Genomic DNA, 17,706 nt, shown 5'->3' with positions numbered 1-17,706 from the left:
TTTCCTGGATCTGCCTCCTGATCCAGATCAGATCCAAATTTTGACGTCACAGACCAACGCTGATTAAACATAAACCTCATCGGCGGACGTAATCGACTCTGCAAAAAGTGAACTTTAAGTCATCAGCCCTCACTGCCAAATGCTTTAGGATGTTACCATCTGGCCGTTTACAGATGTTTAACCTCCCCAGCTGGCTCCGTCAGCCTGTTTCCCATCAAAACAAGCAGGGGAGGCTGAATCCTCTCTGATAACAGATCCTACCTCACTCCATCCATCCTGCAGGGATCGTCACTATCTCAGCTAAAGGTCATTTCCATCGCTTGGCCCGGAGGATGCCACTGAAATATGAACTTAGGGGTCGGTTGAGGTATGCAGAGGTTAGACTGAGACCATCCCTGAACCCAAGGGAACATTATATTTGTGTATGCGATAAATGAACACAATTGTTTGTTGCCTTTATATATTTTTTTCTGTATACAACTCCTTCATGATGATTTATATCTCCTCCCTGTTCAAAACACATTTGGGTGCACGTTTACAAAGTGGCTCCATAACTTCTGAATCTCTTTTTCGTTTCATGTATATGACGGATTTTTATTTTATTCCAAAGAGATGTGTGTATGATGTACACAGCAAATAAACACAAATGAAGAAATACTTGTGTAAAGGTCATTTTTTTACATTGTGTTTTTATTCAAGATGCTTAGAAATAATAAAGGATTCAGTATTCAGTGAAAATTCATACGCACTTCATACATGTTAGATTTATGTTGTGTCCAAAACATTCCAAAGAGCACGAGGAACAGACTCTGGTTGTGATATGTTGTCTAATCGTCTCGGAGGGTGATGGTCGACTGACTCAGCGTCGTGATGGTGTCTCGTCCTTGACTTTTTTCTTCACCACATCGCGTCTCATTTTTCACATTATCTCAAGTGGCTGCCTCTTAATCCTTTTAGCATTCCCCGCATGCTACGCTGCTGAGTGAGTTGCAACAGGTTGTGTTTATAGACAACAAGGCCTGTGTGCGGCCCGATGCTGTGTCTACGGCGTCGAGGAGCAGACCCTCTTCTCCACGCTGTCTGCAGACGCCTCCTGACACCCTTTGTCTTTTAGTTTTCCTCCTCCTCAGCCCTGACTCAGCTCTTGTTTCCTCATGCACCAGCTCACAGTGGATTCAAACACTTAGGGGAAAGTCTAAGCAAATGACAAATGTCTCCCTGCAGGCTGCAAGTCAGAGCATTAATCTTAAACTGAAAATATCGTCAGGTTGATCCATCGGTGCCTGAGTCTGTGGGACTGTAGATTTTTTTTTAAATAATATTTTAACAATTAGGACGGAACAGTGGAGCAGTGGTTTGCACTGTCGCCACAGAGCAAGAGGTTCCGGGTCTGAATCCCAGCTTGGGCCTTTCTGCGTAGAGCTTGCATGATTCTCCCCGTTTGAATGATTGCATGATTTGTCACAGTTTAGACGTTTTGATTAAAGAGCTCCATAAAAAGTTTCGGGTAATTTGGGTTCTGGTTTTCTCTAAACTTTGGTCTGTACATATGAACGACAAATCAAGAGAATCTCTGTCAGACAAAATCTTCAACATTTTCCAGACACTTTTCCGTGCATGTCTGCAAGCTGCTTATGTTCGCTGCATGGCGATCTGTCCAGGGTGGACCGCACCTCTCGCCCTATGTCCGCAGCACTCAATGGATAAGCAGTATAGGTAATGAATGGGTGGATTTTAACATATTGGGGAAACATGCTCATTTTTGCCAAAAGTTAGATGATAACATCGATACTTCTACTCAGAGCTAGAGCCATTTGGAAGTTTGATTAAATGCATAAGCAGGAAGCAAAAGGAAGAAGCCCAAATGAGACAAAATCCACCTATAAGCAGCTCTAAACCTCACAAATTAACGTGTAATATTTAGTTTGTTTAATCCGTACAAAAACAGTAAGCTTTTAAAATTAGCTTTATTACCGAATATATCCACATCTGTAAAACCATCACATGTGCTGTGCGGCTTCAAGTTGTTTCCATTATTCACCATCTGTGGAGCAGCTCCACCTTTTGTCTTATTCAGCTGTTTAGAGGAAAGACTAAAACGTGATTTCTATTTTGAGGACTTTTCCCTTTAAAGAGGGAAAAGAGGACATTTAAGGACACGAACGTCTGAAACATTCTCACTCTGAACACGATTTCAACAAACTTAAAGTCTGTAGTTTTTAAATAGCAACACACACACAGTGTATAATAAGTGCATGCAAATACACACACATCCGATTTTTTCTCCCCCATGCTCCCCCATCCCTTTTCTTCCTCCTTCTGTCTTTCCCAAAGCAGAACAACACAATAGCCCTCCTGTGTATGTCTGTGTGTGTCTGTGTGTGTGTGTGTGTGTGTGTGTGTGTGTGTGTGTGTGTGTGTGTGTGTGTCTGTGTGTCTGTGTGGGTGTGTGTGTTACTGTGACCGGAGGGCCTGCTGTGACATCCTGTTTTGGGTTCATAGGACAAGGTTTAAACATATGGTCGTGTTTTTGGGCTCAGCCATTTCTCCCCTCAGTCTGCGTGGAAATAAACAGACTACAGCTGGTGGAGCACAATTCTTTATTATTACTATTATTACAGGGCTGACACACCGTGCAGGCTGAGGTGGGTCGAGTGCTGAGTAAGCAGAGTTTTTCAGAGGAAAGTGGAGCCTGTTAAAGATGTGAGAAGTGGATGATAACGTGTCAGGGTGACGACCAGGCTTTGATGCTGCTGATGTGGTTTTTCATGCAGCCACATAAAAAAAACACCACAGGGGGTCTTGGAGATGGAAACCTCCTGTTTTACCCGTTTGCCCACCAGCAAATCCTGACCAGCGCAGTTCTGACCCAGTTACAGCTTGACAAACTGGTTTGACGCTATTACTGATTAAAGCTTCTCTTTAAACTTCACAGAACTATTATTGGCAGTTTAATGATCCGCAAATGCAACAAACCAGTTTATTATTTACACGAGCAGTTGTGGGTTTACTGAACAGAGCTACAAATAAAAATCACATTCACGCTTTGCCAGGAGTTTCAAACTCGTTGGGGTCTTGAGGGCTTGTTCTGACTGTTGCATCAAAACTTAAGCTGTTTTCAGACGTGCAAGAACAACAGGACATGTGACTGAGCGGAACAATGTTTACTTTAGCCAGCTAGCCATTGTTAGCAAAACCAGTTCATAATAACGGATTACGCTGCATTTCACGCAAACTTACACCATAGCAAGACGTCCAGAGTAATTGGACAGTACCATGTGTACGTCAAATTTAATGATAGAAGTGTTAATAGTAACAACTACACTGTTGATACACAGAGCAGCCATCTTGGGTTTCGAAGTTGGAGGTGGTGAGGTTCGTCCGACCGTCATATTCGAAATTTCGGACTTTAGGGGGCAGTCCAGTTCTAACTTCTGACTCGGGGGTCAGTTATTCCGAGCTCCAAGGTAAAATGGCATGCGGCGAGAACTCCGAACTTTCTCCTGAAATAATCCGAAAGAGCTGTGAACGTAAATGTCAGAATCTGTTGATTGAGACATTCACTGGATTTTATAACGGGCCCTGATTAAACTTTGGAGAATGTCAGAGTGAGCAACATGTGAAAATACAGCAGGATAATGTCTGGAGAATTCAGATGACGTTTCTGACAAAAAAAACTAACGAAAAAGAGGAGCCATAGAGGACGCATGGGAAAGACAATGGGATTCAAGAACGTTTGGTGATAAGGTATTTCTGGAGCAGAATTTATACGTTATGTCCACACAATATTTTTTTGTTGCATTCTTCATCTGTGAAAGTCTGGATAATATCTGGACCCAGTTGTCTGGACATTGTCACGAGTTCATGTCTGAAAACAGTTTTATAGTTCTTGGAACCCTCCAGTCCAGCTGTTTGATAACAATCTCATCCATGGTTTTGTTCTCGTGTTCTCGTCTGGTCTCAAACTGTGTTGCATTCGTAGTCAGGATTGTTCCTCCGTGCTCCCAGAAGAAATAATGTGTCAGGGTTAGCATGGCTTGTGAAGTGTGTCAAATCTGGCCTAGTTCTTCTGCACCAGCAGCCTCAGCAGACTGCGGACGTCTACGCTTGAGAGGAGCTCAGTTCATGACTCAGGGACAGAGGCTGAACACACACACACACACATGTACAACTAACACACTCTAAACTGCCAAGGACAAGAGTAAAAACATGGCAGCCGGAGCCTTCACCGAGACACACTTTGAGAAATAAGCTAGAAACGTCAAAAAGCTGCAAGCACAGGGGACAGTGTAGCAGCCGTGGTGTTCGGAAACTGAAAATACTGGAGCAGAGCAAGAGCTGTGTCCCAGTTCCATACGCACTGATCCTGACAGGGGCTTCCAGGTGTGGGATTTAACAAACAGTTGCTTGAGTTATACATCGAGTAAATATAAATATATATAAACTATATCTACTCTTCTTTTTGCTCAATTTTGGTCTCCACCGTCTCCTAAGGGAAATATGAAAAACTAACTTTGTCCCTCTGTCCCTTGGTGCAGAGCGTGTTACAGTTTCAGTCCTTTCGCTGTAAACAGTGTTGATAAAGTGAAGCAGAACATGTGAGTTGTGCGACTAAAACCACAAAAATGCCCTGAACGACGCCACGAAGCTCCACAGAGACACTGCAGTCAGGTTGTGAGCTTCCACTTTCACATATACGCAGCCATCACCTATTATTATTTTAATTACAACAGCTTTTGGCATATTCCTAGAAAGCTACAGTATGTGCATACAAATACTAATTTAGCTTGATTTCGATGATGTGCTTTTGGTGTTGAACTATATGACCCCAAAATACCATTTTTAAAAAAACTTGAAAAAAGTAAAGAATATAAAGGCAGAGCCCCAGAAACATGGGGAAGAACATGATGAAAACACTCTCTCTTCTAACTTTGACCTTTTTTAATAATACCACTGTAAAATCACAGTGGCGTAGAATTAGCTGTTAGCTTGTCAGTCAGTTAGCTTGCGTTTGAATGTAATAGAGTGAAAACGAGAAGCATCTAAGATGTGGAGCCAGGAGCCGGAGGTCACCAGGACTTGACCCAACAATGTGATTTCATACAGACACACTCCTGACAAACCCAAATAAAATCTTCTCAACTGAGTCCAAGGAATGATCGGAACGGTCCAACGCAGCAGCAGCAGCAGATCAGTTATGTAATTCTGTTCCAAAATCCAACAGCTGGCCCACATCTGGGAATTCAACCAGCAGAGAATCATCCAGAATTAAACGATAACTGTTGTTGTGGCTACTTGTTGCCGTCTCTCTCACTACAAAGCAGTTTTGTTTCACCCCTCAGCTTCTGCCTGTCGACTCAGAATGCCAAGCTGCCCCTCCCCCCCCCCTCCCCTGAACCGCTGTAACCTTAAACCAACGCTGGCAGGAGGCGGTGGAGGAATCTGCTTTCGTCTACCTCCACCTCCGTAACAAAAAACATCCCTGAGCTGAAGGTATCCTGTAGCTGCGTCGGGTTGTAAATCAGAGGAGTGGCCCTTTTCATTCCCCTCTCTCATGCGTGACCTCTGCCTCCCAGGGGGTCGGGGGAGATGGGCTGAGCCTCGGCCCTGTGGGAAACCTGACCAGGAGCCGGGACCCTCTTCAAATAACCATCTGACGTCAGGAAAGGCTGCCGCAGAACAACGGACGGACTGCCGCGGGGGCTCTGCTTTAACCCCAGCTAAAACTTACAGGAAGAGCACACAAGAGTTTTATGTGTTTTCTTTTCAGTGACCACGGAGGTCAGTTGACCCTCATTGTGGAGCGAGGGCAGGACCGACACCTGGGCTGAACCGAAACTGAATATTGAACCTTTATTGTTCTGCTTTAACTCATGGAGTAATAGGGCTACCGACAACGTCCTGGTTAAGGTGTTGTTAGGGATGTTTACTCGATAATTTGGTGCTTTGTCAAAGAGTCTGTTCGTCTTAATAAAGTAGATATAGAGATGCGTTGTTATCCTAGACTGTATATCGTATATAAAGTATAGTACAATATAGTATATAAAGATGGGCGACGCGGCTCTTCTTCCTCCCACTATCCAGAAATGAAGCCAAGATATACTGGAAACGAACATATCTGCCTCTGATGACATCATTCGGGGCCAAGCTGTAGCGATCGGGCGATGGAGTCATGGCACTGATACACGCGCTCGACCAATCGTGAGTCAGTCTAACGTGTCAATCACAATGTTTTTACAAAATCAAATATGTAAATGAAACCAAATTTGCCAGATAAATGAGCAAGAAACATTTTATTTTACTTTGACTGTTTAGTTTGGTCCATGTCCCATCCACTAACAAGGAGGAGGTGGGCGTCATGACCTATATTGCAGCCAGCCACCAGGGGGCAGTCAAGACACTTTGGCTTCACTTTTAGGGAGTTGTCTTGTCGTCCATCTTTCATATACAATCTACAGTTTTTAGATCCAGATTTAAAGTGGTGCCATTTCTTGTCTTTCAATCTCGTTATCTCTGGTTGAATTATGTTCGATTCTAACATGATAATAACATTATTAACAGCAGCAGAGTCGCTCCATCATTTCTTCATCATCCTCTTATTTGAAGCCACTGCTGTATATACAACGCTAGCGTGTTTATGTAAAGACTCTTGTTTGTTTTGGAAGGAGGGAGAGAAATGTATGTCCTGTGTTGTTACAAGTGTTGTACGAGTGTTCTGGACGGAGGCTGTGTGGTCGAGTGTTCAGCAGATCTGGGTCTAACGCCGGCAGCAAACAGTCCTCGGTGTTTGTTTTCAGCTCAGATTAACAGGGTTTACTCAGAGTTTCGCTACGAGGAAGAGGAAAAATTCTCACCGCATGTAAAGTATATCAAAAGCAAACTATAGTGTCCGTGCTGGTGAGAAAGGAATGAGAAGAATTCAACAAACAAGCAGAGATGTTGGTGAACGGTTTTTGAAACTTAGAGGTCAGATGAGCTGTACATCAGCCTGTGAGACTTACATGAGTGTGAACCTGGTCACGTGCTTTATATGAGTAAAGATCCTGAGTCTGGAATCTGCAGGAGTTTACGTGTAGAAGTTTAAGTTTACACAGGCAACTGGACTCGCTTGTGTTTGCTTCTCCGGTGCTTTTCAATGAGAAGAAACTCAAGATGTGATGTGTGGAAAAGAGCTTTTTAAATAAAGTCCATTTACCTGCTTTTCATCTCTAAACTGTTACTTTATTAACTTTTACGACGGAGAGTTTGATCTATAACTTCAAGTTAAAAAAAGAGAGTTACTCTAAACTGTTAATTAAAAAGACGATAGGGAAATAGGAGCAGTTATTTTTGGGAGTATACCGCACAGTGTCAGCATACTATTAGTGGTTCCAGCTTTTTTTTTAATTATGCAGCTAGTTAGTTGAATAGCTGATTGATAGTTGACTATGTTTGTCCCTCTGACGGCTGGTGTTCCTCAAAACAAGAAGCAAACAGGTCTATAATAGAACTACTTGAAAGTATATGGGGGAAAAAGGACATTTTGACTGTGAGAAGATGCAAAATTCAATTTGCTCTGATCCATTTTTCAAATTTATGGTGAGAAATAGTTTGCAATGTTAAAAAATCTGTCTTGAATTCACAAAATACCACTGAAACAGTAGTTTTATTCAGTCTCCAAATATGATTTCTGCAAATAGTTATTGCATTAAGATGCAGCCGTTGCCTAATATGCATGTGTGTCAGCAGAAATGAGTCTTGCTCACAGACCTGAGGATGAAACAGTTGTTTATGGGAAAAAACTCTGCAGGATTCAAACTTGAGAAGTTGCTGTGAGCGGAGAGACAGACTCTGATTACCACCCTGACAGAGCCCTGAAACATGGGTGTGTGCAGATGACTGCTTTCTACTCTTGTCAAAGAATTAATCACATCTATTCCCAGTCGTGTGGGAACAAGAACACATCAGGTCAACATCTGGCCCTCCCTCCTCTTCTGCATCCACCAAAACATCCATCCACGCAGAGTTCAAACCTACCGATGCAGTTCTCTTTATTGGTCACTTTATTGCACCCCTACGGGTTTTTTTTCGTTGACTCGCTTTCACTTTCAGTTCTTGATGTTTTCACCAAACAGGGTAAAAGCGTCTCCGGGGACCATATGTTCCCAACATGTTCCACGCAGAACCACCGACAGGCTCTTTTTAGCTGCCGGCTTTGATGTGTTAGCTCGTCGGTTGAATTTGTTCAGGAGAAAGTGAGTTTGAAAAACACAACTCGTCCGCAGCTTCAAATAGTCTGAATCGTGATCTCTTCACACAGGACGGCTTCCTGCAGGTTTGTTTAGAAATAAGTGGAAATAATGATAAGATTTAAGATTTAACAATTATTAAATCTCAAGTCCGTCAAGAATCAGCTGCTGGAACAGAGAAACAATATTTAATTGTTTCCCTCTCTGACAGAATTGTATTTCCACATATTTGAACAGCAACATAGCAAATGGCACCAACCAACCCCCTGAACACTGAGTCTATTGATGTGTGTGCATACGTGAGCATGTTTACATGTGTTTGCACGGATATGTGGGGAAAGGGCATGAATGTTTACACTTGGTCATATTTCCACCGGATTTTCTACATGTATTTGGAAGTTTTTCTTCGTAAAAACAAATTTAACTCCAGCTCATTCTGGCTTTAATAAAATCCATGTTATTTAGAAAACTAATTTTTCAGTGTGAGACTCTGACTCTGGAAACAGGAGGAAATATTTTATGGACGGATGTCTACTGTAAATGTTCCAGCTTCCCAGATTGTTAAACAAATGAATTTCCTTTTGCTGTTATACAAAACATTTAGAGGTTAAAACCTTCAGATAGACAAGGTCAGTTTATCCTGAACTTCTGCGTAGGTGCGGCGTCAGCAGGTCTACGTACCTGAATAAACATTTTTTGATAAGGCTCCTTTGTCTTAGTCACGACTCTGGTGCACAAACTTTCCTGTCATTTATCGACATATATCCTGACGCTGATTTTTATCGGCCTGGCAGGAAAAGGTTGTAAACCATTTGCGTGCACGTGAGTTTTGCCTCCACGTGCATGTTCACAGACGGAGCGATCAGCAATACTGGATCCATCCTCCCAGGATCTGTCTGCCTCCAGATGAACAGCGTCTGTCTGCTGCAGCCTCCACCATCATCAAAGCAGACCAGAGTGTTTGACCTCACCCTCGTCTCCACCACAGCTCTGGGGTTGGCCTTTCCTAATTTAACCCCAGTCTGGTTGGCGTGGGCGAGGGAAGGCCCGTATCCGTGGCGCCACGCTGGGGGAGGACCTCCCCTGGGGATCCGGCCCTCAGAAGCCACAGAGGATCCCCACCTGACATATCTCGGTGAGATCTTATTATCTTATCGTACCAGAGAGCCTGTCAGTCGTGAGGGAGGTTTCACACTGACTTTAACACTTTTTTAAATCCTTAAACTTTGTTATTATGTCACTTGTGGTTTGATATGTTCCAAAATCTGATGACTGGACCTGGACAGAGAATCAAAGGAGCTCAATTCTTTCATTCAACACCTCTGCCAAACAGGGGAGCTTCTTTAATGGAGGAACTACAAGGACCTTTACCCTGGTGTGGGATTGACTCACTAATTAGCCAATGAGAAAACTGAGTGCCCAGCGGAATACGTCGCACTCACAGGGCGCGACCCGTCCCAGAGCCGGGCGTCCAGCTCCATGTCATGTTTAAGACGATTCAATCCAAATTCAGCTGTGGCCTTCACTCACGCTGTGTGAAGATGTCACTGAGCCTCATGTGTCGCTGTTGGAGAAGTGGGCTGTGAAAATGTTTGTCTGTTACCGGGGGGGGGGGGACGGCTTCAGGCCACACGGTGCGATCGCCTCTGATGATTCGGCTCAAACATCACAGCCACGGTGTGATTTAGACAGATACTGCTATGATTTACACAACCGTTAATTACTAAAGATGTTTTCAGACTTCGCAGAAAGTCCGGAGGCTCTCGCTCGGACATTTGCGTTCTCACATGCAAACCCTCCGGAGAATGTTCAGAGGTTCTCTGGACTTCAGTGTTTGTCTAAAAGCAGCTGACGGCAGAAAGTGTTCTTCAAGAGTTCTAAGGTTAATGACTAAAATTACACAACAAAGAAAATCTACTGTGCACAGATGCTTGCTTATGTCTTTTACTTTTTCTACTCAACATTGGACAATGATTAATGAAAACTGGACTGAAGCTGCTTTTACATAACTCAGACATTCTGCAGCTTGGATGTCACGTGGCTGCATTCCTCTCTGAACTGTGCCCAGTTATTCAGGACCTTAAGTCATGGGAGCTCCTGCTGATGGACTGAAGACTGTAATTAGAGGAAACACACTGCATTAGATCACATCGGACTCCAGCCTGGGTCAACGGGCTTTCACATTTCACACGTAATTTGTCGACAGATAATTTGTTTTCAAGTTTCTCACCTGTCGCTTCGGATCAGGGCGGCAGATTCTTTACCTGCACGAGTACAGTGGGTTTATTCCCACATTTAATATCCTTCTGTACGTATATTTCTGAAAGCTTCATCTCCCACTTAAATGTGTAGCTGCTTCTCGCTGGTCATTGTGACTGACCAGTCCAACAATCAATCACACCAAAGAAAACACTTTGACAAAAAACTCCTGTATCAATCAATCACATTTTAGTTGTTTTGCTCATAATAACAAATCACAATTTGTCTCATAGGGTTTATAGGGTATCCAAACCAAAATTCAATGAATTCTTCCTCTTCCCATGTCCCATCCTTCCACCAAGTTTTGTGGAAATCCATTTAGGTGTTTTTGTGTAATCCTGCTGACAAACAAACAAATTATCAAGGGTTAAAAAGTCAATGGTTCGTAATAATGAAGTAATAAACCCCAAATAGTCAGCAGAATTTAAAGTGTTACCTGAAGTGTTCCAGAAAGTTTTGAAGTGATAATAATTACCGTTGAATCTTATTTAGCTGTTTTACGTCCACACAGGTTCCTCGTAAATACCAACTCGACACACACAGACAACAGTGTTGGCCAACAATAGCTCTACCTCCTGACAGCCTCCATCAACCTCTCATCGAGTGACAACGTCAGCCCCACCGCCGCCCCCCCGACAGGCAGTGACACCACGGATTCCCACGTCAGAAATAGAGATGGACAGAAGGAGGACGAAGACTCCTGGGAGAGGAGACATGCAGAGGAACGCAGGAATTCCTGTGGGGTGGAGGGGTAGAAGAACGACTAGCCTGAGAAGGAGGGATGGAGGAGGCCTTAATGACATCTTGTTGACAAGCGGGATGGGGGTATGTGCCCGGTTCCTGCAGGAGCGGAGGAAGAGAAGGGCGTAAGACGAGCCACACGGCCTTTGTGTCGCTGTGAATAGTCGTCTGCTCTGTTAGCCCTCGACCCTGCGTGTCTCCACACTGGCACTGATCGTACACGATGAGGAACAGGAGCGGTGGAGTCTCCAGCTGTGCATCGATGCACAATTTCCGACTTGGCGAGTTGTGTTACGGGCCACTGGTTCCTCCGGGCCCAATTTGCTGATCACAGATGCATGATCAGTGTTTGTGGTTTGTTACTGATGTGGTGGAAAGGAAAAACCCGGCAAAGGTTAAAGGAGAAAATCGATATATGGACATGAATGTGAAGAACAACAGCATCAACCAGCTGCTGTAAAGATCAAAAATTTTCTTTAATCCATTAAAAAACTACAGTGCAAAAACAGTAAGTTGTGATTTTTTGAGGATTTATGTGTCAAACTATTTATCTTATCTTTGACTTATAACTTATAAGTGTCCCACTACATGTAGACAGAGTCTTCATAAAATCAGAAAATTCAAAACTTTCATTTTTCAAACATCATTCTAGAAAATGTCTTTTTTTTTGGAGATATATTTTTTCAAATGTCTTCTCCGTGTCGTGCTGGAGTCGGTTGGTTCTCACGGTGAACTGTGTGTTTCTGTGTGTGTGTGTATTTAGTCTTAGAGGTTGTAGCTGCAGGTCGGCAGCAAAAGCAAAGAACAACAACCCTGAAGCAGCTGCAGAAACAGTAACTCGAGACTCAGTCGAAGGCTAAAGCATCGATTAGCATCCCAGTGACCACAACACCCGAATACACAACGTAAAGATATCACCCACGCTCGCAACTTATTTATTGTCTGAGTGAGCACAACAACCGACGGTCCAGAATAACAACGTGATTGATGAAGAAGCGTCACACTCTGGCAAATCGTAAAAATAAGCCCACAAACTGTAAATGTGGAGCCTGAAACATCTCAGCTGTGCAGTTATATTCTCTATGTCATGTATGTGGAAAATACCAGGCTCATGTTCTACACGCCCAGAGCTCCTCATGGTAGGTGCCCCCCCCCGCTGTGTGGAAAATAATCAATGCAACTAACAAATACCAACAGGAATCGAGGAAAAAACACACACATATTGAGTGATAATATCGACTCGTGCTCATGGGACAATCCTTTAATCCCCGAGCTCTTGTTAGAAAGTGTCAATGACTGTAGAGAAATCTATTTACAGCAGACAGACCTACATTTGGAAATAGGTGATCAGATTTCCGCAGAGATGGAGATAGATGATGGGTGACAGGGCGTGTGTGTGTGTGTGTGTGTGTGTGTGTGTGTGTGTGTGTGTGTGTGTGTGTGTGTGTGTGTGTGTGTGTGTTTCAGTGTTAGCGTGCCCGTGCCTGCAGTGTGTATTTGTGTTTTCTGCTGTGGCCAGGGGGGGGTTGGCTTTACTGGGGGGGGGGGTCTCAAATCCAGCCCCCAAAGAGCCATGAGATTACAAAGGCGAGATTGAGCCTGAAGATTACGGGGATGAAACGTACAGGGGGAACCTCCGTGATGCCGGTGAGGGACAGAGGATTGAGCTCTTTTCACTTTCCTGAAGGGGCTGGATGTGAGAACGCAGATGTCAGTTGCTGTGGACATTTTACTGAACTTTTCCTGCCGGCCCCCCAATAAAATGTCCACGTGAGAATACAGACACATATGAAGATTTCCACTTGGAAAGACGACGAGATTCGAGAGCTTTTGGCGATAAGGGCCGACGCCGGTGTCGTCATGTGATTTCATGACATGTGATTTCCACAGCCTGTTTCCTGCTCTATCCAGACCCCACCCCTCACCTGAATGTTCCAGATGTTTTCCTCTTGTTATGAACACATCTGACCCGGAGAGTCTCCTGCTCCAATCTCAATATAGGAAAGGTAAACTCCACAAAATGTCTGTACCCAATTTTCCAGATATTTTCTGGAGTTCCTGTCTGAAACCGGCTCATGAAACCTTTCAGTGAGACTGTGCCATGCAAGTTAAACTGAGACTGTGATATTAATATTTGATGGTGTTATATAACACGTCATGGCTGTAAATCACTTCAAAGTGAGACGTCCACCTTTCAGCATCATTACCAAATATTTCAAACTATTTACTTCCTCATATCAACATTTCTGAGGATTAATTTCCCCGTGTCTGAATATTAAGTGTCGAGTATTTAGTTTAAAATGAATAAAGAACAGAAGTGTCTTTAAATCCAATCCTCTAATATGTAACACGCAGTCACACGTTGTCACTTGAAGATTAACCAGACCACAGGTTGTGTGACAGGGGTCATAATAAGCCCACAGAGAGTTAGACTCACTCCAGAAATCAAGTCTCCTCCTTCTTATCTCTGCAGAGTTACTGCAAACAGTGACAGATTAACACGGCCCGGCTGCTTCGGCTTCGTGTTTGTTTGGAGGATCTCCTGCTTTTAGCTGATAAAACTATCAGAGCGATGTCTGGTGCAAAGTTACAGCTAATCTCTCACACTCTTCTGCCTGTAAGTGACCTCAGTGCAGCTATACTGAAACGTCCAATCGGTAAATTAATGACCACAGAACCGCATTCAGGACATTAGTGTAATTACTGTAAACAAGAAGGACCATTAGAGAGGAGATTAGCCGCCTCTGGGGACTATTTATAAAGTTTCCCTCTGGGTCCGATTTCATGTTGAATCTACCACAAGTCATGGTGTGAAATGTAATTTTGCTTTAAGACAAGATTAAACTGTGGATGAAAAAATCTAACACCATAGGAGATAATTAGCTATGTCAAGGGGCCATTTACTTAACGTAGACGGAGGAGGTGGGGTTTATGACCTGTTCTGCAGTCAAGGAAATCTAACTTCAAATGCTGCCTCCTGGCTTTAAACTGAGGATATATATCCACAGAAAGAGGACAAGTGTCAGAAATGTAGCATTTTTTTACGTTATAAATCTAATTAAGTTATCGTATGTGATATTTGGGGTGAAATCCTTTGCTTGAATCCGGCCCTTTGCTGCGTGTCTTCCCCCAATTCTCTCTCCCCCGGTTCATGCTTGTACTGTTCTATCAATAAAGGTGAAAAATTCCCAAAACTATTTTAAAAATAACTAAATAAAGACAGAAAATATCACTGTCCTGGTGCATTGTTATAATCAGACAGGCGCACGGACGTCACACATCTACACCAAGGCTTAACGGACTATCTTGCCATATTAAAGAAAGTGAGTGATCCTGCAGACGGACACACAGACAGACAGACAGACAGACAGACAGACAGACACACACTCAGACTGACAGACAGACAGACAGACAGACAGACAGACAGACAGACACTCAGACTGACAGACAGACAGAAATAACCTCCTTGCTGAAGGTAAAAATAGGAGATTGTGAAATGTACATGAAGACCAACACTAGACATTTGATTCAATGAGCTGGATGAGAGACAAAACAACATTTTTTTCCGTCTGTGTGTTTGTGTGTGTTCATGTTTTCCCCAGAGTAGTTTCCACATCCTCACCTCAAGCAGGTGTGGTGGTTGTAGGTGAGTATCACAGATGTACTGTGTGTGTCTGTGTGTGTCTGTGGGTGTGTGTGTTTGTGTGTGGCTCCCGCAGGTTGGTTTTCCAGATGAGACTGCTGCTACCGAAGCGTGTGAGTCACAGCGTCTGTTGAGACGTCCACCGCAGCGTCGTCATACCTGAGCGCTGCCAGACATGTCTGTGTGTGTCTGTGTGTGTGTCTGTCTGTGAGGGTCTTTATGTAAGAAATGTGTGTGCGAGGGTGAAAGTCAAATATCACCTTCTGCAGCCCCTCCTCCACGATTCCACCTGTAAATCTTCTCAGACCAATCAGTGAAGAGACAACACCTGATATTCTTCAGTGACTCACACCACTTTCCGAAAAACGTAACAGCCTCGAAGTGAAATCTTGAGGAAAAAGCCCCAAACCTGGCAGAGCCCAGTCTCTTTAGCTGCGTAATTTATGAGTCTCGTCGGCCGAGAGGAGTCACAGAGGGACAGACGTCGGGAATTCAACATCAGCTTACAACATAATCACATGGTTGCTTGACCCAAAGTCACCATACGGCACTGAGTGTCCAAAATAGTCCCACTGATCTCATCTCGTGCTTTTTCTTCAGCGAAGCAATCGACAAGCGAACGATCTGCGGATAACCAGACTCCCCCTCAGAGGATTGAGGCACCATCTACATATAATACATCTAATTTAGATTTTCTCTTTGTTTTCAAAAGATGTGTAAAGCTTGCACTGCAACATGTGATACAATAAACCATTATAGCATCAGCTTGTGTTCATAATCACCATGACTATCTCCGTAAATAATCATAATTACAAAGGTGATCTCAGCACAAAAGACAATGTTGGATATAAACAGAAAAACACTTTGATCCAACAAAAGAGAAGTAAAAGCATTGTGGCCTTTGTGCGACAATTAGCGTCGCCTCGCACAACTTAGAGCACTGTTTTCGTCTGATGTAATTACAGTGTGTGTGTGGAACAGAGCCCAGGGCAAGGTGTGAAGCAGCTTAGTCATCGCTGCTCATCGGCACATCTACATGACGTCTTGGTGTTCGAGGCGGGGGGGGGAACGTTTCGGGGGACACGAGAGAGAATGATTTATTTAGGACTTTCACAGTTAAACAGGGGTGAAGTGTAGACTCGCATGTGTGTTTTTGATCCCTGACACATGCATTGAACTCCAGATAATCTCCTCTGACATTCTCCGGAGGGGCTATATGTGAAAACGCAAATGTCAGAGTGAGAGGCTTCAGACTTTCTCCGGAGTTTCTCCTGCTGAGCTCCCAAGTAAAAGCTCAGAATAATGTCCGAATGAGCCCTTGTGAGAAAACAGCTGGAGATTCTCCAAAGGACACAAAACCAACAACACTATAAATATCTCAGGATAAAAAAACTGTGCCATACACAATCATTATTAATAATCATTTTTGTACAACAGTAGGAAGTTTGGATTTGTCTTCGTCTTTATTCCCAGTCCATGTGGTTGGTGGAGACCAAAACAGAAGAAAAAGAGTGAATATCTTGCTTAGAATGATCAGCTGCTGTAAAATAAATAACTTCTAATGAGGATTAACATTGTTCTGTGTCTGATTTGTTTGTGAATCAGCCACAGTTCAACTTTAAAGTGATAAAATTGTGTTTACAGCTTATTCCTCTGCCCCCGAGTGACCAAAAGTAAACTTGGCTAACGCTGCTTGGTTTTGTCAACTCCAGAGGACAAAACCTAATATCTGCTTAGTTGAAAGTTGCTGATAACAGACAGTTTAGTATATTTGAGCTTCCTGAGACACATTTTAAACAAACTCAAGATATGAAACTTGTCATCCATCCTCTGTGTTTCTCTCTTCAGCTCCTCAGCCACACAAACACAACCTGCCAGCCGTCACTGTTCAGTGTCTGATGCTGTCATTCCCTACGAACCACATTTCCACTGAGCGTCGCTGACTCGGTGTCATAAAACTGCAACATGCACCTCAGAGCAGCACAATCGTCAGCAGCCTTCATCAGCTTCCACCCAAACAAGCCACTCACTGGAATATCAGTTTGTTATTATTGTCCCTGACACAGAAATCAGGCGAGTTACATAAAGAAACGTCCAAAAAGCCGAACACGTCGCTGTGATCCGCTCTGAGTCAAACTGAGGCTGACAACTGTGGAAGTTACTGAGAGTCCCCGAGCTTCACAGGATCCGTGATGACAGCAGAGTCCGACTGATGCTGGAAACGGTGGAGAGTGATCAGCTAAAAAAAGAACGAACAGGAGCTTTGGGTTCGTTCGCTCCCTCAGATTTTTAACCTTTTATTTGAGGCGTGTCGTCAATTTTAAATGGAAACGTCAACAAAGGCCCTTAAATTGAAAAGGAAGCAGTTTTGTATCTGAGGAAACATGGCACACTGAGAGAGGAAGTGGGTGTAGATCTGGGAAAACAGGAAATAAAAGAGGAGAAGGAAAGGAGGGATCGGAGAGGAAAACAGAGGTTGGATTGACCAATGATTAGAAATGTGATGCAGGTATAAAACACGAGTTTGGTGTGAAGGTCATGCAGGTAAAGATTGTTTGAATTTTGTGGTAATGGGAGCCCCCTGCTGGTCAAAGGACCAACAGACAGACATAATTACACATCCGCTATAATTTAAATCCACTTCAAGGCTTTTATTGTGGGTGTAAAATGAAATGAAGTGACAGTGGTACAGAAAGTAACACACAGACAAGTAGACACACAACAGTTTAAAAACAACACAAGCAAAATATAGAATAAAAGGTAGGGTAATTAAAAAATGAGTACATGTACTGAGTTATACTTATATTTCACTTAATATTGCATAGTTGGTTATTA

At 43.4% G+C, this 17,706-nt stretch overlaps 1 protein-coding gene across 1 annotated transcript in view; it reads right to left on the bottom strand.

The window, feature by feature from the left end:
* LOC117777400 (hemicentin-1-like) overlaps positions 1-17,706 on the bottom strand; it is a 1,765,934-nt gene that overhangs the window by 1,140,751 nt on the left and 607,477 nt on the right. The window lies entirely within an intron of this gene.

Source organism: Hippoglossus hippoglossus, chromosome 16 (assembly GCF_009819705.1).
Source record: "Hippoglossus hippoglossus isolate fHipHip1 chromosome 16, fHipHip1.pri, whole genome shotgun sequence".
Classification (NCBI taxonomy): Eukaryota; Metazoa; Chordata; class Actinopteri; order Pleuronectiformes; family Pleuronectidae; genus Hippoglossus; species Hippoglossus hippoglossus.
The sequence above is the reverse complement of the archived record's forward strand: the minus strand, read 5'-3'. Positions and strand labels throughout refer to the sequence as shown.